We start from the raw sequence: 25598 nt of genomic DNA on the forward strand, positions 1-25598 counted from the left end.
AAGCAGGTTGTGTGTTAGTGATTAGCAGACTGTACGTCAGTCCCTATACCGCTGAAGGACTGCTGCAGTATAGGTGAGCGGTCAGCAGTGGTGCACGTCAACCCTATCTATTGTGGACCGATAGCGGTCCTTACAGAACAGCAGACTGTACCGCACTCAAGCCTATGTACCGTAGCACCCTATACCAAGTTACCAGTCCTTATAAGAACTTTTGTGGACCAAGCAGGTTGTGTATTAGTGTTTAGCAGACTGTACGTCAGTCCCTATACCGCTGAAGGACTGCTGCAGTATAGGGCAGCGGTCAGCAGTGGTGCACGTCAACCCTATCTATTGTGGACCGATAGCGGTCCTTACAGAACAGCAGACTGTACCGCACTCAAGCCTATGTACCGTAGCACCCTATACCAAGTTACCAGTCCTTATAAGAACTTTTGTGGACCAAGCAGGTTGTGTATTAGTGTTTAGCAGACTGTACGTCAGTCCCTATACCGCTGAAGGACTGCTGCAGTATAGGGCAGCGGTCAGCAGTGGTGCACGTCAACCCTATCTATTGTGGACCGATAGCGGTCCTTACAGAACAGCAGACTGTACCGCACTCAAGCCTATGTACCGTAGCACCCTATACCAAGTTACCAGTCCTTATAAGAACTTTTGTGGACCAAGCAGGTTGTGTATTAGTGTTTAGCAGACTGTACGTCAGTCCCTATACCGCTGAAGGACTGCTGCAGTATAGGGCAGCGGTCAGCAGTGGTGCACGTCAACCCTATCTATTGTGGACCGATAGCGGTCCTTACAGAACAGCAGACTGTACCGCACTCAAGCCTATGTACCGTAGCACCCTATACCAAGTTACCAGTCCTTATAAGAACTTTTGTGGAACAAGCAGGTTGTGTGTTAGTGATTAGCAGACTGTACGTCAGTCCCTATACCGCTGAAGGACTGCTGCAGTATAGGTGAGCGGTCAGCAGTGGTGCACGTCAACCCTATCTATTGTGGACCGATAGCGGTCCTTACAGAACAGCAGACTGTACCGCACTCAAGCCTATGTACCGTAGCACCCTATACCAAGTTACCAGTCCTTATAAGAACTTTTGTGGACCAAGCAGGTTGTGTATTAGTGTTTAGCAGACTGTACGTCAGTCCCTATACCGCTGAAGGACTGCTGCAGTATAGGGCAGCGGTCAGCAGTGGTGCACGTCAACCCTATCTATTGTGGACCGATAGCGGTCCTTACAGAACAGCAGACTGTACCGCACTCAAGCCTATGTACCGTAGCACCCTATACCAAGTTACCAGTCCTTATAAGAACTTTTGTGGAACAAGCAGGTTGTGTGTTAGTGATTAGCAGACTGTACGTCAGTCCCTATACCGCTGAAGGACTGCTGCAGTATAGGTGAGCGGTCAGCAGTGGTGCACGTCAACCCTATCTATTGTGGACCGATAGCGGTCCTTACAGAACAGCAGACTGTACCGCACTCAAGCCTATGTACCGTAGCACCCTATACCAAGTTACCAGTCCTTATAAGAACTTTTGTGGACCAAGCAGGTTGTGTATTAGTGTTTAGCAGACTGTACGTCAGTCCCTATACCGCTGAAGGACTGCTGCAGTATAGGGCAGCGGTCAGCAGTGGTGCACGTCAACCCTATCTATTGTGGACCGATAGCGGTCCTTACAGAACAGCAGACTGTACCGCACTCAAGCCTATGTACCGTAGCACCCTATACCAAGTTACCAGTCCTTATAAGAACTTTTGTGGACCAAGCAGGTTGTGTGTTAGTGTTTAGCAGACTGTACGTCAGTCCCTATACCGCTGAAGGACTGCTGCAGTATAGGGCAGCGGTCAGCAGTGGTGCACGTCAACCCTATCTATTGTGGACCGATAGCGGTCCTTACAGAACAGCAGACTGTACCGCACTCAAGCCTATGTACCGTAGCACCCTATACCAAGTTACCAGTCCTTATAAGAACTTTTGTGGAACAAGCAGGTTGTGTGTTAGTGATTAGCAGACTGTACGTCAGTCCCTATACCGCTGAAGGACTGCTGCAGTATAGGTGAGCGGTCAGCAGTGGTGCACGTCAACCCTATCTATTGTGGACCGATAGCGGTCCTTACAGAACAGCAGACTGTACCGCACTCAAGCCTATGTACCGTAGCACCCTATACCAAGTTACCAGTCCTTATAAGAACTTTTGTGGACCAAGCAGGTTGTGTATTAGTGTTTAGCAGACTGTACGTCAGTCCCTATACCGCTGAAGGACTGCTGCAGTATAGGGCAGCGGTCAGCAGTGGTGCACGTCAACCCTATCTATTGTGGACCGATAGCGGTCCTTACAGAACAGCAGACTGTACCGCACTCAAGCCTATGTACCGTAGCACCCTATACCAAGTTACCAGTCCTTATAAGAACTTTTGTGGACCAAGCAGGTTGTGTATTAGTGTTTAGCAGACTGTACGTCAGTCCCTATACCGCTGAAGGACTGCTGCAGTATAGGGCAGCGGTCAGCAGTGGTGCACGTCAACCCTATCTATTGTGGACCGATAGCGGTCCTTACAGAACAGCAGACTGTACCGCACTCAAGCCTATGTACCGTAGCACCCTATACCAAGTTACCAGTCCTTATAAGAACTTTTGTGGAACAAGCAGGTTGTGTGTTAGTGATTAGCAGACTGTACGTCAGTCCCTATACCGCTGAAGGACTGCTGCAGTATAGGGCAGCGGTCAGCAGTGGTGCACGTCAACCCTATCTATTGTGGACCGATAGCGGTCCTTACAGAACAGCAGACTGTACCGCACTCAAGCCTATGTACCGTAGCACCCTATACCAAGTTACCAGTCCTTATAAGAACTTTTGTGGAACAAGTGAGTTGTGAATGTTTAGCAGACTGCAGCAGAAGGGCAGCAGTCAAGTATAATATCCTTTCTATATTTGGAAGAAAGAATATTATACATGTACAAGCCTATTACTGTACCACTGATACCAGTCCTGAAAAGAACCTTTGTGGAACTAATAATAACAGCAAGTCTTTAAAATTACCCTCACTGCCTGACAACACTGCTTCCTTCCTGTCCCTATACAAATTGGCAAAAAAAGAGAACGATTAGTGGTTACTGGAACAGCTCTTTTGTGGACCTTGATAGTAACAGCTAATGATGATGATGATGATGATGATGATGAAAGACTAATCTGGCTGTCCCTGTAGCATACACCGTCCTTTCCCTTTCTCTAAACTAACAAAAGACACTCAGGCTGCTGCAAGAATCAGCAGCACAGCAAACCTATCAACACCTAACACCTATACCAGTCCTGAAAAGAACTTTTGTGTACCAAATAGCTAGTGGTTTATCTCTCCCTACTCCACACAGGAACCTGTCCCTATCTTAACAGAAGAAAGAATGTAAAATGGCCACCGGATCGGGTGTATTTATAGGTTAGGGGGAATGTACAAGTGTCCATGTGCTGTCATGTCTCAATTGGCTGTCCTGTATCACATGATAAACGTGTCACCAAAGGTTAAAGTTCTTGTATACATTAAACACGTAAGTCCGCCGCGGCGAACGACGGAAAAAGGCGTTCGAACGTGCGGACCGCGAATGTCGGAAATTCGCCGCGAAACGACCGCCGGGCGAACCGTTCGGCCATCACTAATCAGGGGTCTAAACAGGGGGAATCTGCACCACAGGGGATGACTGGGGTGTCCGTCCACTGCCTTACTGACACCATCAACTGCCTTACTGACACCATCTACTGTCTTAGTAAAACACCTGGCACACCCTGTGCGCACACCTATGCCTCTCTGCCTCTGACTTTTTTACTGCACCCCCAGATCAGATAGAATAGATCTAGCCCTGCTGTCAAGGACATTTATCAGACATTTATCAGATGACATATGAGAATGCTCTGTTATTGGTACCCACAGACATTAGACAGTCTTTGTTCAATCTAAGCAATTGAGGTTGTCTAGGGAAATGGACATATGTGATAGGACAGTCTAATAACGTTCACAGACATTTGCTAGATGACTGATGTTGGGGAAAGAACTGATCATCCAAAACACAATATGTTAGCCGTTATTCCCTTGAGATAAACCTGACTTCAGTGTCATCTTCTCGGTGCATAAACATGTATGCTTAGCCAAGGCAACTCGCATGTTTATGCCTTAATCATTTAGCAGGACTTAAGATTTTCATATGATTTTGTATCTTTTCACATAGATACTTTTTTTTTTTTTTTTCCTTTTAGAAATCACAAACTATAAAGAAGAAAAATGACAGATCATTAGTTGAGATATGGGTCTTTTTCCTTTGAGACTAGAGAAGTGCAAACAGCGAAGCTTGTAATGTATATCTAATGGTTTTTCAGGCAAAGTGTTAAAGAACAGCTGTGAAAAGGAGGATTGACACAGGTTATTTATAGCTCATCGGGAATGTGACTTGAATATATATACATCGCGCATCAAACACCTGTCTGTTTTGATAAAACGTTTGCATTGCTTTATGAGGACCACCATCAAAGATTGTATTTTATGCTTCGTGGGAAGGTGATGAAGGTTGTATAATTGTAACACAATAATGATATAACATGCATAGAAACTCATCCTATATTCACCCTATATTTGCCTGTGCTTATTGGGGTTTTTAAAAACCCTGAGAATAAGAATACATTAGTGCAGCCTTTCTCGACCTTTTTACCCCAGAGGAACCCCTGAAAGAATTTTGAGGTCTCAAGGAACCCCTGCTACAGCCAATTTATAAGCCCCCGTACACACGGTCGGAGATTCCGGCAACCAAATCCGTGGGAGTAATTCTGACGGATTAATTTCCGGTAAAGGTCCAGAAGTCGTTGCATACACACGGTCGGACAAAGTTGTCGGAAAATCCGATTGTACATAACGTGATGACGTTATTTCATTACGACGGGACTACGTTCAGGCTAGTAGCCAATAGCTTTGGTCTAGGAATTTGATCTGAGCATGCCTGGCACTTTGTCCGTCGGAGTAGGCTACACATGATCGGAGTATGTCCGATCGGAGCATTTTGTCGGAAAATTTTACCGGCAAGTTGGAAAAGTTGGTCCGTCGGATATTCCGACGGAAACAGTCCGATGGAGACCACACACAGTCGGAATATCTGACAAAACGGTCCGATAGGACACATTCCGTCAGAATCTCCGACCGTGTGTACAAGGGCTTAGAGTTCAGTTAATGAACGCCTCTTACATTGGTGGCCAGTGGAAAGAATGCTACCCTTACATTGGCCCTTCTTCTTTACCATATACCTTATATATACACCAACTGAGAGAGTGATACCATTGCCGCAATTGGCCTTAAAGCAGCAGTTATATACACTACCATATTGAAAGTGCCAGGATCACCATTAGGATATACAGTGGGAATACCCGCGATCTCCAAAGCCATACAAATACGCTGTTACCTTACCGCCGTAAGGTAAGAGGCCACCTTACATTATAGTGTGCTGCACAGAAGAGAAGTCACTTTTACACACTGCGTTGTTTTGCACAATAAGAAGGAAAAGACATTGGGGGCTATTTACGAAAGGCAAATCCACTTTGCACTGCAAGTGCACTTGAAAGTGCAGTCGCTCTAAATTTAAGGGGTAGATCTGAAATAAATGGAAGCTCTGCTGAATTTATCATCCAATCATGTGCAAGCTAAAATGCTGTTTTTTATTTTCCTTGCATGTCCCCCTCGGATGTACAGCGACTTTAGTTCCAAGTGCACTTGCAGTGCAAAGTGGATTTTCCCATTATTTAGATCATATTCAGAGAGGATACAACACTTGGGCCCTTCCCCCCACCAAGACTATTAATTATATTTATTTATGCGATTTACACATCTGCACACTAATTTCTTTGCATTTAGCACTTTATTGTATTTTTCACTATGATGAATTATGTAGCACATAGTCACTTTTTTTATTTAATCATGTATGGATTTCAGTCCACACCAATAGTGTAACATCATTTAGATTCATTGATTATTTATAAGTTAGCTATTATACATATCAGCACAGCACTACTTATTGTTTTATCTTTTTTGCAGTTACGGAGTAACCTTTCAGTGTCTTGCAGCAGTTAAAGAGTCAATCTATTGAGTAGCATGGGACTATCTACTTTATTTTTATTTGTATGCGACAATGGCACCAACCTTCTCTCCGCCCTCCAACAGGGACACGTGACCCATGTTGCATGTTTGGCGCACATCCTGAATTTGGTGGTGCAGCAGTTCTTGAGCAGGTACCCAGGCTTACAGGATATCCTGAGGCAGGCCAGAAAGTGTGTGGTCATTTCCACTAGTCATACAATGCCAGTGCTCTGCTTGCTGACATTCAAAGGGAATGCCCACCAACCGCCTCATTTGTAACATGCCCACCAGGTGGAATTCAACGCTGGCAATGCTGCAGCGACTGTACACACAGCAGAAGGCCATCAATGAGTACCTGTGCAAGTATGGCACAAGTAAAGGGTCAGGGGAGCTTGGCTTCTTTTCGCCATGCCAGTGGCTACTGATCAAGGATGCATGCACTGTCCTGTCCCCCTAATCTTCCTGTTGGAGCCCACACTTCATGGAATCATGGACAGGGCACTTGAGGCAGAACAGAGGGAGGAAGAGGAAGACTTCCTTACCTCTCAAGGCCTCCTTTATTTAGATAGCATTGCTGCAGGCCCGGAAAACACACAGGAAGAAGAGGAGGAGGATTGTGTCAGCATGGATGTAGAGGATAACACTCAGCAGCAGTCTTCAAGGGATGGTTTTCAGTCATCAGGAACCCAAGGAGTTGTACGTGGCTGGGAGGAGATAGTTATGGTTCATGTAATCCTAACCAGACTCAGAATCGAATGCCTCTGCAAACTTGCGCTGCGTGGCCTTCCTGATTCCTGATTCTGCAAAGCTTGCAAAAGGTATCAAGGAGAGGGATTATTACTGGCTGGCAACCCTTCTTGATCCACATTACAAGGGTAAGGTTGCAGAACTCATCCTGCCTTCGCAGAGGGAGCAGAGGATGAAACAGAGGCCTTGAAGAAAGGTTTGTGTAACAAATTTCCAGACCCTGGGAGGATACAATTTCCTAGTGCTGGACAACGTGTTGCTAAGGCTTGATTCAATCAGAGGAAGAGCGGTGGAGAAGGTGGGTGGCCGACTGATGCCTTTAAACAATATTTCATTACTCAGCACCAAGGTCTGATCGGTTCAAGCAACCATCACCAGTGTCTGCATTACATGGTGTAGGAATATAGAGGGGCAAGATCAGACTTGGAGACCTTTCCAACAGCGCATGCACTGGGTTACTGGGTCTTGAGGATGGACCACTGTACAGAACTTGCTCAATATGCAATTGATCTACTGGCCTGTCCTTCATCGAGCGTGCTTTCTGAACACACATTCAGTGCTGCTGGAGGGTTTGTAAAGGATCATAGAGTGCGACTGTCCACAGACTCCGTTGATAGGCTCACATTCATAAAAATGAATCAGTCTTGGATCAGCAGCTATCAAGTACCTGATGCTGATGTAACTGATTGAATTTGCTATGGATGTGGGATCCCTTGAACACTGCCTATGCTGACTATCCTATTCCTCCTCAATCTCGATAATGCTAGCTTCCAACAATATTTTTGGCTTAGGGCACCACCACCACCACCACCACCCAAGGCCCAATTTTTCTGCCCCTGTTTAATAGGGGCATGTAATTACAATTTTTGATCTAATATTTCACAGCAGGGTCCATTCCTGCGCCCAACAAGAGTATCTTTGAGGGGTTACAGTGTTGGGGCACCACAACCACCACCTGAGGCCCAATGTTTCTGCTCCTGTTTAACAGGGGCATGTAATTAAAATTTTTGATATAATATTTCAACGCAGGGCCCGTTCCTGCACCCCAACAAGAGTATCTGTGAGGGGTTACAGTGTTGTGGCACCACCACCCAAGGACCAATTTTTCTGCCCCTGTTTAACAGGGGCATGTAATTACAATTTATGATATAATATTTCACAGCAGGGCCCATTCCTGCACCCACCAAGAGTAACTGTGAGGGCTTACAGTGTTCTGGTACCACCAACATCTAAGGCCCAATTTTCTGTAGAATATATAGGGCAGGTTGTATAGTATATATACTGCTGTTCAGAATATATAGTGCCTGGGGGACCCCCACACCATTTAAAAAAAAAAAATTGGATGCGGAGATCCCCTTAATATCCATACCAGATCCAAAGGGCCTGGTAATGGACTGGCGGGGGGGGGGGGGGGGGGGGGGTGAACTCATGCCGTTTTTTTCAATGACTTTCATCTATATTGCCAGGACCCGACAATACATTACAGTAGTAGTTTTAATTACATTTTTTTCCTTTAGAAATTTCATTTTGTTGTAGTATTGTTCTAAACACAGAAAATGGGCTACTTTACAGGCATACTAAGGACACCCCCAGGCACGATATTTAAAGGAATATTTCATTTTTATTGTTCCATTTTAAGCATTATTAAAATCACTGCTCCTGAAAAAAACGTTTGTTTTTGAAAACTTTTTTTTGTATTGATACATGTCCCATGGGGCAGGACCCGGTTCCCCAAGCACTTTTTATGACAATACCTTGCATATAAGCCTTTTAAAATTTGCACTTTTGATCTTTCATGTTCGTGTCCCATAGACTTTAACGGTGTTCGTACAAATTATTTGCCTGTTCGCATGGTTCTGCAGCGAACCAAACCGGGGCGGTGTTTGGTTCATCCCTACTAATAACTAGCAGGTGGTGAAGGCTGACGCTGATCACTACTTTTACTTTACAGAGGAACTCCAATGTAAACATAAATGTCTTAATATACTTTTTAATAGCATAGCTGTTTAGATCTCTAAATCTAACCAGTCAATTATGTCACCGAAACTGGAAGGCCTGCTAATTAGCTGATATCTAACACTTGACTTTCAAAATAATTGTTGTCAATGTCTGCCTTGTTTGTAAGTCATTGGGAGCCATTCTGTGTCTGTGTTCTCCTCTACCATTATGACTGAAACTTGTAATATAATATGAAAAGGCCTGCTGATTTATGGGGACTGGTTGTTTTCTATACCATTACTTGTATGAGTGGCTTCATAAATATATTTTAGCCTCTTAGCTCTCACTTACAGAGTCCCTCCTGTCCCTATGGTGTCATTCCCTCAAAGGCTGAACTAGCAAGGGTTTGCTTTGACACTGTTTCCTCACTAACCAGCCAGCAAGGAAAAGTGCATCACCTCACTGGTTTAGGCATAAACTCAAATGTTTGCTTGCTGGATATATAGGTTGGTAATCTGCACTCTTTGACTGATGACATCATTTAATAAATTACCTTGGAAAAGATCATTGTTAATAACCACTAAAATTGCACTGGGATCATGTTATGTGCTCAGTTTTATTATGACTAGACATAATCTGAATTATTAGCAACTGTCACTTATTCAGAGCATCTTACTAATGTCCTAACTACAAAGAAGCAAAGGAATATTTACCTCTCCTGCTACCTGCACTGTCAAACACTGTCCTGGAGCAAGTAATCCAGTGCTGAAGTTTTTTTTGCTTTCTTGATCTATGGGAGAGTGATGGCTGCTATAGGTCTTAGGTACGGTATTTTAATTTGTTCCCCGAGCATGAAAACATATGAGTGTACATATTCCTACAAGGTTTTTGGTGTAGAAACTTATAACGTCATGTATCTAATATTCCACAAGATGCCAGTGCTCCAGTAGTATAGTTACTGTTTATTAGGAATTAGAATACCATCATTGTAAAAACTTGCAAGCCCCTTTACCAAGGTGAAGACAACACAATTGATTATTGCTCCTGTTTGTTTTTTTCACCTTTTGCAGAGAGACACATAGAGTCTGCCTTTACTTCAAAAACAAAATGTTAGTTTCCTGGCTGTCATGCTGATGTTACTATTTTAGAAATTATTGACTTGGAATAAGCATGAGGTTCAGGAGCTCTGACTCCACTTATGACATGCTTTTATGAACTCAGTAAGGCTCCTTTCACTCAAGAGTTCCAATCGGGTCTACCTGCCCGTTTTTCAGGGGGACCCAATCAGACCCTCCATTCTCCTCTATGGGCAGTCGGATGAAACTGAAATTGTGTGCATTTACACCCGCCTACCTCCGATCCAGCAAAAACAAACAGATAGAGATCCATTCCCCTCTGGAGGGCAGCTGGGTGTAAATTGGACAGCCAGTCGGCTTACATCTGATTGACGAAAGAGCAAAGCGGGTTGTGCCTGCATAAGCAAAAAGGACACAGACCTGTTATACGACCACTCTGCTTAGCTCAGCATGGGATCAGTGGACAAATCACCACGCTGAGAAAAAGTGGATTTGGTCCATGTGAAAGGGGCCTAAGAAAAATTTCAAGCGAGGTACAACCAGGGAAACAGAATTTTCAGAAACAGTTCAGTAGTGATTGCCTCCTCATATATTGCCCCTAGGACAGGTTTCCTTTAAAGTTAACCTGAACTGTGTAGCACAGTGGCTAAGTAGATAGTGCTTCTGCCTGGCAGCACTAGGGTTGTCGGTTCAAACCCCAACCATGGCACTACCTGCCTGGAGTTCTCACTGTGCCTTTGTGGGTTTTCTCTGTGTGTTCCAATTTCCTCCCACATGCCAAAAGACATACTGGTAGGATAACTGGCTCCTGTCTAAATTGGCCCTAGTATGTGATTGTGAGTTAGGGACTTTAGATTGAAAGCTCCTTGAGGGCAGGGACAGATGTGAATGTAAAATGTTGATGCTATATAAATACCTATACCCTATATTACTAAAAGTATTGGGATGCCTGCCTTCACATGCGCATGAACTTTAATGGCATCTTAGTCAGTAGGGTTTAATATTGAGTTGGCCCACCCTTTGCAGCTATAACAGCTTCAACTCTTCTGGAAAGGCTGTCTACAAGGTTTAGGAGTGTGTCTATGGGAATGTTTGATCATTCTTTCAGAACTGCATTTGTAAGGTCAGGCACTGATGTGGACGAGAGGGCCTGGCTTGCAGTTTACACTCTAATTCGACCCAAAGGTGTTCTATCGGGTTGAGGTCAGGATTCTGTGCAGGCCAGTCAAGTTTCTCTATCCCAAACTCGCTCATCCATGTCTTTATGGATCTTACTCCACTGGTCCAAATCATTTGGTGGAGGGGGTTGGGGGTTATGGTGTGGGGTTGTTTTCAGGGGTTGGGCCTGGTCATGTCAGAACTGGAAGGGGACATTCCCAAACTGTTCCCACAAAGTTGGGAGCATGAAATTGTCCAAAATATCTTGGTATGCGGACACTCTAAGTGTTCCCTTCACTGGAACTGAGGGACCAAGCTCAACCCCTGAAAAAAACCTTACACCATAACCCCCCTCCACCGATTGATTTGGACCAGTGCACAAAGCAAGGTCCAAAGAGACATGTATGACTGTGTTTGGGGTGGAGGAACTTGACTAAAGGAGTCCTGACCTCAACCCGATAGAACACCTTTGGAATGAATAAGAGTGGAGACTGCGAGCCAGGCCTTCCTGTCCAACACCAGTGCCTGACCTCACAAATGCCCTTCTGGAAGAATGGTCAAACATTCCCATAGACACACTCCTAAACCTTGTGGACAGCCTTCCCAGAAGAGTTGAAGCTGTTATTGCTGCAAAGGGACTGCAAAGGGTGGACCAATATTCTGTTTGCTTTGTTAGCAGCAGCTTGGCATTACATGCCATTCCTGAGCCTATCATCAACTAGGACCCCCAGGTCCTTTTCCATTGTAGATTCCCCTAGAGAATACAGTACACTGTAATAAAAGGGTCCTACAATTCCCCCAAATATTTGCATTCAACATGGCATTCTGATATCCATCAGCAAAGGATCCGCACTGCTGGAGTGCTGTTTTTTTTTTTTTTTTTAGATGAGGGGTCAGCAGTCTTTTCCACATTAAATGTTGTTTGCTTTTAATGATGTGGTTTTGGAACAAATTAACTTTACCAAACAAAAACCATAACACTGGTAGAAAAACCACCCAGCTTCTTCTAATTTTCTCATCACATGTGGTTAAAACCTAATGTCAATTTGCCCTCACTATCCATTAGAAAGTGAATGAACGTTCTTAAAAGAAAATTAGAATGAAATTCCACTAATGCGGGGCCAGCTTAGGTGTCATGTTCACAAGTATTATGCCGCGTACACACGATCGGAATTCCGTCCAGAAACAGATCGATGAGCTTTTCATCGGAAAATGCGACCGTGTGTATGCTCTATCGAAATTTAGCTGTCCGAATTCCCGCCAGCCAAAAATTGATAGCATGTTCTCAATTTTCCCAACGGAAAAAAATTCTATTGGTAATTTAGATCGTGTGTATGCAATTCCGACATACCAAAAATCACGCATGTTCAGATTCAACTACAAGACAGAAGTTATTGGCTACTGGCTATTGAAGTTCCTTTTTCTAGTCACGTCGTACGTGTTGTACGTCACCGCATTATAAACAATCGGAATTTGGTGTGGCCGTGTGTAGGCAAGACAGCTTGAGCTGAATTCCGTCGGAATTCCATCGGGAAAACCATCAGAGCTTTTTATGACGAGAATTCCGATCGTGTGTAAGCGGCATTAGAGAAGCAGCCTACCAGTGGACAAGAACACGTTGTATTTGTTTGTTTTCTTTGTTTTAAATTTTTGCACTCATAGTTATACTGCCATAACCTCATTAATTATTAACTAGTAATTAAAGAATTTACTTTGCTATTAGCAGTACAACTGTGTGTGCAAAAACTGATTCAGGTCCACATATGAAATGTGTTCATGTTCATGCCCCAATGCATTACTTCACACCTACATTGCATAACCTTCAGTCTTCAGATCAGCCCCAAACCCTGTACATTTAGTAAAGCAATGTAGGCGTGTGGGTGGGCTTTTTCCATACATTTGCTGATGGGCTTTCATAGACATCAGAGGAAAGGGGTTGGAATACAACTGTCAAGTAAGCCAATATCAGTGGGTTCTAGAGAAAATGGCAATGCTTGCTTCCAGCACCTGTTATAGATCAATACGCATGCAAAGAGGCACACCACTTTTTGTTCCAAACCTCACTTTTTGTGACCCCTCTTGACAAAATGCGGATCCTGAAGAGGCTGTATTTTTCCACTGCTTGTTGTCGGGTTTTATGTCGGTATTTCTTGAGGTTTTTGTATTGTGCTTCACTAAATGCTATTATACAATTCCCATTGAGGATTCTATTTTTAGCACTCTCTTCTTTGTCTTTATTCTCTTTGATCTCATTCTCTTTTCCTTGTCAACTTGTCATTGCAATTATTTTGCTGTTAAAAAAAGAGTTCAGTGTACTTAAGTGGAAAAAAAAAATCATTTTTAAAGAGAAAGTGGACAAAAGGCCCAACAATTAATGAAGTATAACTATTTTTTAATGGGACATGAAAGACATTGTGTATTTTAGGTAGTCAGTATTGGTGTCCATAAATATAACAATCCTATTATCCAAAATTTGTGATAGGATTCTAGCAACTAATAAGCATGCAACCAAAAGAAGGACCCAGATTGATTTGCTTTGGAGCATACTCAGGGCATTTTTTTTCAGCCGGAATGTGGGGGAACTGAGTTCCACTACCTCCAGCACTGACCCTGTTCTCATGGCACACCGCTGTCACTTGTTAACACAGAAACCCAGCTAAACCAGTGAGCTGTGGTCAGGGAGTGCAGAGGTGAGCTGTAGATGGGGGGTGTAAAGGAGATCTGTAGATGGGGGTTGTAAAGATGGGTTGTGGATGAGGGGTGCAGTGGTGAACTGTAAATGGGGGCTGCAGCAGTTAGCCGCAGACAGAGGGGATGCAGAGGTGAGCTGTGGTCAGGGGATGTAGAGGTGAGCTGCAAACGGAGGGGAGGTGTCGAGGTGAGCTGTGGTCAGGGGATGCAGAGGTGAACTTTGGTCAGGGGGTTCAGAGGTGAGCTGTAGGAGGGGGATGAAGAGGTGAGCTACAGACGGGAGGGTGCAGAGGTGAGCTGCGAGCAGTTTTACACACGGGTTCAGAGATAAGCTGCAGACAGCAGAATACAGAGGTAAGTTGCAGACTGGGAGGGCAAAGGTAAGTTGTGGATGAAGGTGCAGAAGTGAGTTGCAAATGGGGGGCCCAGAGGGGAGCTGCAGACAGTTTTGGATGGGGGTGCAGAAGTGAGCTTTAGACAAGGGATGCAGAGGTAAGTTGTAAAGGGAAGGTGTAGAGGTGAGTTGTGGATGCAGAAGTAAGCTGTGGCTGGTGGGGTGCAGAGATAAGCTTTAGATATGGTTTCAGGGATGAGTTGTAGACAGTGGGGTACAGGGGATAGCAATGCCCCTTTAAGACCCTCCCACTGTCTTTAACCACACCCACCCTATGACGCAGCCATATTGCTACTCTCGTTACTCGGGGTGGGGGTTGCAGGGGGGTGAATTCCTGCACCTATTCCCTGACAAAAAAAAGCCCTGAGCATAACACTTCATGTTTTGAAAGCGGAGGTCCACTCACCGCTGTAAAAATTAGAAGCCAGCAGCTGCACATACTGCAGCTTCTGACATTTAATAATCGGACACTTACCTGTCCTGGAGTCCAGCAATGTCAGCACTGCAGCTGATGTTTCCATCAGCTGTCCGGTGCATGCCACCTCCATTGCAAGTAAGGGAACCCGGCATTGAAGCCTTACGGCTTCACACCAGGATCCCTACTGTGCGAGACTCCATTCCTCTCTCTTACTGGCCCGGCGGCCGGGGAAGGAGGAGGGAGGAGGAGGGAGGCAGTGACTTCAATACCCATGGCTGAGGCTCCTGGAAGTGGGAACAGGATATCTGTGGAAGACAGGTATTCTGTCCCGTCCCCCCCCCCCCCCCCCGGGAAGGTGCCAAATGTGGCATCGGAGGGGGAGTACAACGAGTGGAAGCTCCACTTTTGGGTGGAACTCCGCTTTAAGATTTGGTCATACACCCATAACAGTCATCAAATGGTATTTGAGCAGAGAATAATTGGGCAGGGAAGCAAATTACTCTCCTCACATGGGCCATGTATTAGGGTTAAAGTGTATCACTAGCCAAACCCTTTTCTCTTAGTTTAGGATAAAGCATGGAAGAGTTAGCCCCTATGACAAATTTTTATTGCTGTCTGTGTCCCCTTTGTAGAGATTCACTTCTTTTTTTGTATTGGATGTCATTGTCACAGAGAGAAAAATGTGAAAGGAAATCCAAAATTTTGCAAGTGTCTCTAAAACAAAAGGTAAGAGGGAAATCTTCCAATGTAGACGTGTGTTTCTGGGACAACTGTCTAAGTGGAGAATTCTCTTCACATTGTGAGATATCCTTTCGCTTCCTGTTGCATCTCTAGGACAGGAAGTGAAAGGAATCTTTACCAATGGTACACAGAGAAAATTTTTTATAGACAGAGGTTTTAACACAAAAATCCAAAAAAGGAGCTTTGGCTACATATACACTGTACAGCCGGGGTCAGCAACCAGAAGATCTCAGATAGGTGATTGTTAGATTGTGGTCTGGGCTTGCTGACCCGCCATCCCAGAGCATCAAACAGTGCAATGCAGAAGAACTACATGTAAAGTTGGAGCTGTAGTAGGAAACAAGAGCCACATAAGCTGATGCCTCCTCTGTAATGCTGGCTTCTGTCCCATGCGCAGTGATACCAACTGCACTCCACCTCTTTTTACGACTAGCGGTCTCCAGGGTGCACCCAGCATCAGGAAAGAAGACCTCTTCAGGTCCATATGAAGCAATACATTGGGCATAATAGTATAAGGCTGCTTTCACACTGATGTGCTGTGGTTTACCCAAATTGTGGGTGCAGTGTACCTACAATTTTCCTAAAATTTTTCAGGGTCATTTGTGTAGTTTCTGTTAGACATGTGCATTGAATGAATGAATGAATGAATGAATGAAATACTTGTATAGTGCACAATGCAAACTGAATCGCCTCTAGGCGACACATTGTCGAAAAATGTGTAGTTTTCATTTCATTCGCCCTTTCTTTCCCTTTTTGGGTCATTCGTTATGATCGAAAACCGTAAATTCGAAATTTGTAAATTCACAAATGCGTAAATTCGGAAATTTGTATATTTGAAAATCCAAGATTCAAAAATTCATAAATCCGAAATTCGGATATTTCTAAATTCGGAAATTCGAAAATCCCAAATCTGGAAATTTGTAAATTCATAAAAAATTGAAAATTCGTAAAATTCGTAAAATCGAAAATTCGTAAATTCGAAAATCTGAAATCCCAAAATTCGAAAATTAGTAAATTTATAAACTCTAAAATACGTAAATGCGAACATTCATAAAATCGAAAATTCGTAAATACGTAAAATTGAATATTCGTAAATTTGAAAATTCGTAAATTTGAAGATTTGAAAATCCGAAATCCGGAAAATCAAAAGAATAACTAACTAATAATAACTAACTATAAAATTATAGGTATTGGAATTTCCTTTCAAATTTGGCTGTTAGTGAACATAACGAATACCAATTTATCTGAAGTTATGAATTATCCAAAAATAATAAATGTCGCATCTAAACAAATGGAACATAATGAATTTATAATAATAATAATAAAAAGGTTTTATTATTATTGATATTTATTAATTCATTACTTTCCATTTGTTTAAATATGGCATTCGTTATTTCCAAAAATTCGTAAACTTAGATAAAGATAAATTAATATTTGTTACGTTCACTAACAGCCAAATTAGAAAAGAAATTACAATACCTATAATTTAATAGTTATTAATAGTCAAGTTATTATTTCGAATTTTCATATTTTCAAATTTTCGGATTTTCTCATTTTGAATTTCCAAATTTAGAATTTCTGAATTTTCTAATTTTTGGATTTTCAAATTTCAAATTTTCACATTTATGAATTTACAGAAATTTGGAAATGCGAAAATTTGGAAATTTGAATTTTTTAAATCTTCGGATTTTCGAATTTTGTAAATTCGGAATTCGGAAATGCGTAATTTTTAAACATTCACATTTACGAATATTCAGAAAAATATTTCAGAATTTCTTGAAATTCGTGAAAAAACGAATTCGGAACAAAACGAATTGCACATGTCTAGAAGTCATGGAAAATAAACTAGATTCCACAATTTCCAGAACAAACCAAAATACAGATTGCATCCAAGTCCTGCAAGATCAACTAGAGACAACTATGTCTAAAATAAACGACCTTGAGAACAGAAATAGGAAATACAATTTCAGGGAGTCCGGGGGCTCCCGGAATCCTATAAAGATATCCCTGATAGTGATACGTAATCTCGCTCTCTACCCAAGCTCTCATTCCAGGGCCATGATCTCCAGATTTTTTGCGCACTTGTCCCCCTCCACCATTCAAAAATGAAGATCCCTCAAACCTCTGCTTCATATTTTGACAGAAAAATCTATCAAGTATTGGTGGCTTTTCCCATTTCAACTCAAACTTCTTTTCAAAGGTAAAGCCTATACGTTTACTTCTTTTATGTGGGGGGGGGGGGGGGGGGAGACTTCTTCTATATCTAGGCCTCATTCGGCATTACCTACAATACCTTCATATGGCTCCGCTTCTAACTCCTCCAAATGACAACTTCCTTCAAGTCCGCTGCCACCGGTTTGAGAGAACACAAGGGGGGAAGGCTTCCTTGGACTTTTTGGATTTGAAGGGTTCAGGATTGTTGATCTTCACTTCCTTACTGACTGCTGGGAAGATTTGGTTAACCCGTTGAAGCTCATTGAACTAACTTTGTTTTTCTCACCCCCGTACGCTGAGGCTGATTGAAGTGGTTTCCTCCTTTATGGAACTACTTTGTTGGTTGTCTCATGTTTGGGCTAGTTTGCACTAAAGCTACTTATAGCGAGATAGAGGGGTGGGACAGTTTCCATTCCCACTGATCCCTCTATTCTCGCCATCTTTATTTTCCTTTTTTTTTTTTATGCTTTCCAAATGATTTACTCGGGGTATAACCCCTCGTAGATTCGGATTCACGGGTGCACCTTTCTTCATCAGAGTCCCTGCCACTGCAAAATAGCAGATGTCAGAGCTTACAGAGAGAAGTGATGTCACTCCCTTCATGTTGTGACATTGTTTGGGCCTAGAGATTGGCAGTGCAGTTGAAAAGGCCTAAACTACACAGGAGATTTTTAATGGCATTTCTTAGGTTGGGTTTCCTGATGGTGACAACATTGGACCATGCCTGTGTAATGCATACTTACCAACTGTCCTGGTAATTAGCCCATTGTCCTACAACGTTTTAGACTCAGGCTGGGCCCCTATTTCCAGCAATATGCATGTCTTTTTGCTAGCTGTCTCCCCTGATCACCATGGTGACCTGACACTGAGTCTGTGTCATTGGTAGGGGATCGCTTCTGAGGAGGATACAGTGGTAGGGTCTGCAGACAGACTCCAATCATTGCCAAGAGATGCCACAAAACCACTCTCTAGCCCTGCCCCCTTCTCAGCAGAACAGTTTTTATTTTTTTGTATTGCACAAAGGCCTCTACATCATAGGAGGGTGGTCTGGATGTGGAAAGAAGAAATGGGCACTGCGATTTTTAAAGTAATTGGGGGCCAAAGTAATTGTGAGCTTGGGGGGATACAGTGAGATATAGTGGTACAAAGAGGTACAGTGGTGTCAAAGTATAACTTGGGGGGGTGGTAGTAGTGGAGTTGTGACTGATGTTTTTTAGGTGCGTTGCAGAGCTGTTCAATTGGGTAGTTGTGCGAAGGGGCATGATGATACCAGAGGTGGAACTACAGTCTGGCACAGGTGTGCTCAGTGGGTATAGAGGTGTGTGAGGTTGCTACAGTTGTGGCAAACGTATATTGGGGAGGGGGGTTGCAAAGGTGTATGAGAGGGTATATTAATGCAGAGGTGCTGGTTGGAGGGTGAAAAGGTGGTGCCAGAGGCATGCAGGGAGTTCAGTGGCAGAAGAAGTGTGGGTAGGGGTACAGTGATAGTAGAGGTGCATGGAGAGTGCAGTGGTGGAAGAGGTGTGCAGGGGAAAGGGATGGTACAGTGGTAGCAGAAGTGTGCGAAGGGTAAGTTTGTGGCAAAGACAAACCATATTGACACACTAGAGTTAAGGTTGAATTAAATAGATGCCAGAGACAAGCATGTGGGGTGAGTCAGTAATGTGAAATAGTTCATCCAGTTCATATGGTCTTGAAGTCCTTTGATATTTGTGTATTAACATAACTTTACTGATGTAAGTGGCTGCTGGCTCTGCTGGGATAAAAGGAGAGCGGAGAGCAGTGTTATCTGCGTGTAACAGTTAAAGATATTTTTAACTTACAAGATAAAAGCATAAATGTGCTTTATGCAGCTGAGGTTCTTCTGCTCTAAGTCCGGATTTGGTGATGCTGGTTGGAGTAAATTCGATCGTTCCTGCGGTGCTGGTGGCTCCCAACTCTTTCTGGTATCTTGGAAGATGGCAGTGACGTCACTGAAAGGTCCAAGGTGAGCGGGCAGGGTGCGCGTTCAGAGCATGTGTTCTCCTTCATCAGACATGACCAGGTATAGGTATATATAGACAATGCTGGGGGCAGATCGGAGTGTCACCCCTGAAGCACCATGACAATAATACAAAACGAGCCTCGTATTGGTTAGTACAAGCAATACAAAAAGCTCTGGATAATTTAAAAAGGAGGTCCAGCTCCCCCACCAAAAAGTTAAAAGTCAGCAGCTACAAATAATGTAGCTGCTGACTTTTAATATTAGGACACTAGTATAAGAAAAGCCCTTAAGGGTCCCACCTAAATAAATTAATAAGAATGTATATACTGTATTTAATGGCTAAAAATAGACTGTGAACACATATCATTCTACAGTATCTCACAAAAGTGAGTACACCCCTCACATTTTTGAAAATATTTTATTATATCTTTTCATGTGTCAACATTGAAGCAATGATTTGCTACAATGTAAAGTAGTGAGTGTACAGCTTGTATAAAAATGTAAATGTGATGTCTTCTCAAAATAATTCACGTCTAAACAGCTGGCCACAAAAGTGAGTACACCCCTAAGTGAAAATGTCCAAATTGGGCCCAAAGTGTCAATATTTTTTGTGACAACCATTATTTTCCAGCACTGCCTTAACCCTCTTGGGCATGGAGTTCGCCAGAGCTTCACAGGTTGACACTGGAGTCCTCTTCCACTCCTCCATGATGACATCACGGAGCTGGTGGATGATGGAGACTTTGCACTCGTCCTGCCAGGCAGTAGTCGTCTTGGAGGTGTGTTTGGGGTCTTTATCATGTTGGAATACTGTCCTTGTGGCCCAGTCTCCGAAGGGAGGGGATCGTGATCTGCTTCAGTATGTCACAGTACATGTTGGCATTCATGGTTCCCTCAAGGAACTGTAGCTCCACAATGCCGACAGCACTCATGCAGCCCCAGACCATGACACTCCCACCACCATGCTTGACTGTAGGCAAGACACACTTGTCTTTGTACTCCTCACCTGGTTGCCGCCACATGCACTTGTCACCATCTGACCACAGGACATGGTTCCAGTAATCCATGTCCTTAGTCTGCTTGCCTTCAGCAAACTGTTTGGGGCTTTCTTGTGCATTTTCTTAATGGAAGGCTTTTCATTCTGGGATGACAGCCTTGCAGACCAATTTGATGCAGTGTGTGGCGTATGGTCTGAGCACTGACAGACTGACACCCCTCCCCCCCCCCCTTCAACCTCTGCAGCAATTCTGGCAGCACTCATATGTCTATTTCCCAAAGACAACCTCTGGAAATGATGCTGAACACTCAACTTCTTTGGTTGACCATGGTGAGGCCTGTTCTGAGTAGAACCTGTCCTGTTAAACCCCTGTATGGTCTTGGCCACCATGCTGCAGCTTAGTTACAGGGTCTTGGCAATCTTCTTATAGCCTGAGCCATCTTTATGTAGAGCAACAATTATTTTTTCAGATCCTCAGAGAGTTATTTTGCCATGAGGTGCCATGTTGAACTTCCAGTGACCAGTATGAGAGAGCAAGAGCGATAACACAATATTTAACACACCTGCTCCCCATTCACACCTGAGACCTTGTAACATTAATGAGTCACATGACACCAGGGAGGGAAAATGGCCAGTTGGGCCCAATCTGGAAATTTTTACTTAGGGGTGTACTTAGGGGTTGCCAGCAGTTTAGACATTAATGGCTGCTTGTTGAGATATTTTGAGGGGACAGCAAATTTACACTGTGATGCAAGCTGTACACTCACTACTTTACATTGCAGCAAAGTGTAATTTCTTCAGTGTTGTCACTTGAAAAGATATAATAAAATATTTACAAAATTGTAAGGGGTGTACTCACTTTTGTGAGATACTGTGTGTGTATATATATATATATATATATATATATATATATATATATATATATATATATATATATATATAATGGTATGGTTCAGGAGGGAGGGGGGCGCTTGCTAGTCCCCCCCCCCCTGCCTGACCTGCCAGGCTGCATGCTTGGCTAAGGGTCTGGTGTGAATTTTGAGGGTGAACCCAAGCCGTTTTTTTTTATTTTGCCGTGTTTTTTTTTTTTTCTATTGTTGGGCAATTGGCAGCATTCTTTATTTTTATATTCATCTGTCAGTGGGGAAGCCCGCTGACATATGATGACTCATGGTTGTTAAGGATGCTGGCGGGCGGCTTCCTGGCCCGCTGCTTCACAACCAGCTATTTCTTTACACAGAATTTCGACCAATCCAAATTCTAAGTGTTCTGAAAACATGGAATTCATTAAAAAATGAATAAACAAAATTCGTTTTAACGGATTTCAACAAAATTAGTTACTATTTGTTGCTATGAGCAATCCTGTCCACGCACAGGCTTTATATTACCTCTACCAGCATTCTGTTCTCTCTTCTCTAATAATGCAGGCAATTTTAGCCAGCTCCTGGCTGTATATATATCTATTATATATTATACATTATAATCTAAACATGCAGGAGAGAAAGCTATTATCAAAGGTAGGTGAAATGGGATCTAAGGATTAGTAATAAGTAATGAACCATGTAATTCAATTGATACTACATGAAAAGTAAAAGCTTTTAAAAATGTATAAAAAGCTTATTAATTATAACCATCACAAGCCTTAATTATATTGTAGTAGTAGGGGACTGGAAGTAAAGGGCAACAAGTGATTGGCAACTATTTTTAGAAAACGCTCAATGGCATACACTCTTATGCCGCGTACACACAATCAGAAAAAGTCCAGAAAAAGGCAGATGAGAGCTTTTCATTGAAAAATGCGACCGTGCGTATGCTCCATCGGAATTTAGCTGTCCGAATTTCCGCCAGCCAAAAATTGATAGCATGTTCTCAATTTTCCCGATGGAAAAACCTTTCTATCGGAAATTCCAATCGTGTGTATGCAATTCCGACACGCCAAAAAACGCATGCTCAGATTCAACTAAGAGACAGAAACTATTGGCTACTGGCTATTGAACTTCCTTTTTCTAGTCCCGTCGTACGTACTGTACGTCACCGCATTCTAAAGGATCGGAATTTGGTGTGATCATGTGTAGGCAAGACAGCTTGAGCTGATTTCCGTCGGGAAAACCATCAGAACTTTTTCCGACAATAATTTCCTATAGCGTGTACACGACATTAGATGTCTGTGATAGTGTCCTCTATTAACCCGAAAGACTAAAGAAATTGAGTTATGTATAGAACGTAGATTTGATCAGAAAGGGGTCAAACAATTTTTTGATAATAGATGGTAATAGAATGCAAATTTGGTGCTATTGTTGTTGAGTAGACCTCTGTAATCAAACCTATCTATATATCTGCGACTAGAGGACTAGTACACTGATCCTCATTTAACCCACTAGAAGTAAAGTTGTCAAGGGAATACATTCAAAAGGTTTCTTGCGCACATTCTGCGGTGGGGGAGATCCCTGGATATGGCCTCAACAAGCCAAACCCTCAGCCCCCTGGGAGGACTGTGGTGTACAACAGGGGCACTGTATATTGACAAAGATGTGCTTAGAGTGCAGTGATGGAAATGTTTGGGGATGCGAGTGGTGCAGTGGTGGAAATATGGTGCAACAGGTGAACAGTGATGAAAGAAGGGTGCAGGGGCTTCTGACCTCTGCGCTTTGTATGCTAGGAGTTTAACAATGAGGAGTATGCAGCACAGAATACAAAGTGCAACAATCAGAATTATGTAATCTACCATGTACATTACATATGCATGCCTGATATACTCTGTACACCATGCTGTGCGGTACATACCCCTTGCTATTGTATGTTACACATTGTGCATATGGCAACTGCACTGTTTCTTACATACAGTACTCCTGTCCTGACCACAGTCCTTTGAACACTTTTCTGTACATAACATTTCCCTGACCACTGCACTCTGTACATTTTATCCTCCAGACCCCTGAACTCTATATGCTGTATTGTAATCACATACTGTCTGAACAGTTGATGGTTAGTTAGTAGTCCCTGACCATTTTAATGAAATTCTTTAAGGTAGACTCAAATTGTTCACTTTCTATCTATATCGCAAAAAAGCACAGACATTCCAATTTATAAAGTGTATGACAAGCTAAAAACATTTTTTTTCAATTAGATAGAGTGCCATACACAGCTTGAATTTGAAATAAATGCCTCAAACGTAAATTAAAAGTGGTAGTAAAGTAATTTTTTTAAAATAAAAAGCTTGTCTCCCTGCAGGTTTAAGTCATAATGTACTAGTATGCACCGCAAACTAGTACATTATGATAGACTTACCTGCAAATGGAGCTCTCCAGCACTGTGCTATCACGGCCCTCCTTGGTCCTCGACGTATCCATCTACATACAGTCTTCTTTTTGGGTTCTCTATCTTTGGCTGCTTGAACGTTGATGCCACTTTCACGCATATGCAGGGGAGTCACATCGCTGCAGCACACAGAGTGGGTCATAAATGTGATGTGAGCTGTGCATGCGTGGTTTAAATCACATTATTGCTGAGAGGCAGGGGGGACATTTATGACAGAAGAGACCACTAGGGTCTAGGGCAGGGTTTCTCAACCAGGGTCCCTCCAATGTTTGCTAGGGGTTCCTTTAGCAATGACTGATTTTTGCCTCTTAGATAAGTTCCCAGTGACACCAATTATCTTTTTAGCAATCTGTAGGCGGGACATTGTTCCCCAAGACCACAGATGTAAGACGCACTCTTCCATTGACCATCCCACAAATTTATCTTGAGTTGTAGATATAGCCATTTTTTAACAGGGGTTCCCAGAGACCAAAAGGTTATTTCAAGGGTTCCTCCGTGTTGGAAAGGTTGAGAAAGTCTGGTGTAGGGTTTAGGTCTAAGGTCCCTGTCTGTCATTGGATTTAAATAAAATGATTTTACTACCACTTTAACATATGTTCTCCATTTACAATGGCTTGCTGGATGCCCAGCAAAAGAAGGTGTCCCTGAATTTTTTTTTGAAACGTTGATAACTATGGTAATGTGTGTTGAAACAGCCACTTGTAGTCTCTGTCAAAATGCCTGAACACACCTGGGAATCAGGGGCAGAGCCACTGACATAACAAGCACCATAGTTTTATATGTGGTGGCTTTGGTTGGGGGGACCCAGAGGAAGGAGGAACCATGGCAGAATCAACTACAAAAATATTTCTTTACCTCTTTTTACTGTGCATCTCCTGTCCATGGTGAAAGAGTGAACATTGATTCGCTGACACCTACTTGAGAGGACAATTTTCTGTGAGAGATCTTTCCGCTCACTGGCAAATAAAAGCACAACTGCTGTAAAGAAGTGAGTAACTACATTGACACCAATGTAAATTTTAACCATCTATAATGCAGGCCCTTCCATTGGTAAACACCAAGATGAAAAAAGCACATTTAGCCATTGAACACTAATAATCAAAAGCCATGTCCACCAAATGCTTTTATAAAGGGACTTCTTTCACCACTGAATACCGTTGTAAAGAAGCCCCACCAAAGTAAGAGCCTTTCAAAGGGTGACATTTTACTAAAAGCTGAAGTAAAGGGCCAAGTTCCACTAAAGGGAGTGATTCCTCTAAAATGCTATGTAAGGTCGACAATTTCACTGAATGCTAATTGTAAAGGAGGTAATTAAGTGCTACTGTAAAGTGTGATGGGCAAAATTCAACTGAAAGCCTATTCAAAGGGGGCAATTTTACTGAAATCCAACATAAAGGCGGGTCATTTCATGAAACATTACTGTAAAGGGTCAAGTTTGCTAAAAGTCAATGTAAAGTGGACAATTTTACTGAAAGGTAATATAAGAAGGGTACAATATAAATGTTTGCAGTATAGGCTGCTGGCCACCAGTTTGGTGAAGTGGTGAATACTATGGAAAGTGGTCTTTGTATGGATTGAGGGACCTTAAAATTCTGCTATTGGGCTCTGTAATGTGTGCTTACGGCCCTGGACAAAGCATTGAAAGCTGCAAATTTTAAAAAGATTGAAAACGACTTTATTAATAGACATTAGCGTTTCAAATTTTATGTGAGATTTTATTGATTGAGTTTATATCCATGTTAAAATAAAATTACTCTGAATTCAGAAAGATCTGACAGGTGTAGGTAGCTACTCTTGATCTCATTAACAGAGTATTTC

At 42.8% G+C, this 25598-nt stretch overlaps 1 protein-coding gene across 2 annotated transcripts in view; it reads left to right on the forward strand.

The window, feature by feature from the left end:
- Positions 1-25598, forward strand: part of PRMT8 (protein arginine methyltransferase 8) — a 276893-nt gene that overhangs the window by 144838 nt on the left and 106457 nt on the right. The window lies entirely within an intron of this gene.

This window comes from Lithobates pipiens, unplaced genomic scaffold (assembly GCF_037356315.1).
Source record: "Lithobates pipiens isolate NorthernLeopardFrog02 unplaced genomic scaffold, aLitPip1_a1.2 Scaffold_8, whole genome shotgun sequence".
In the NCBI taxonomy this organism is placed as follows: domain Eukaryota; kingdom Metazoa; phylum Chordata; class Amphibia; order Anura; family Ranidae; genus Lithobates; species Lithobates pipiens.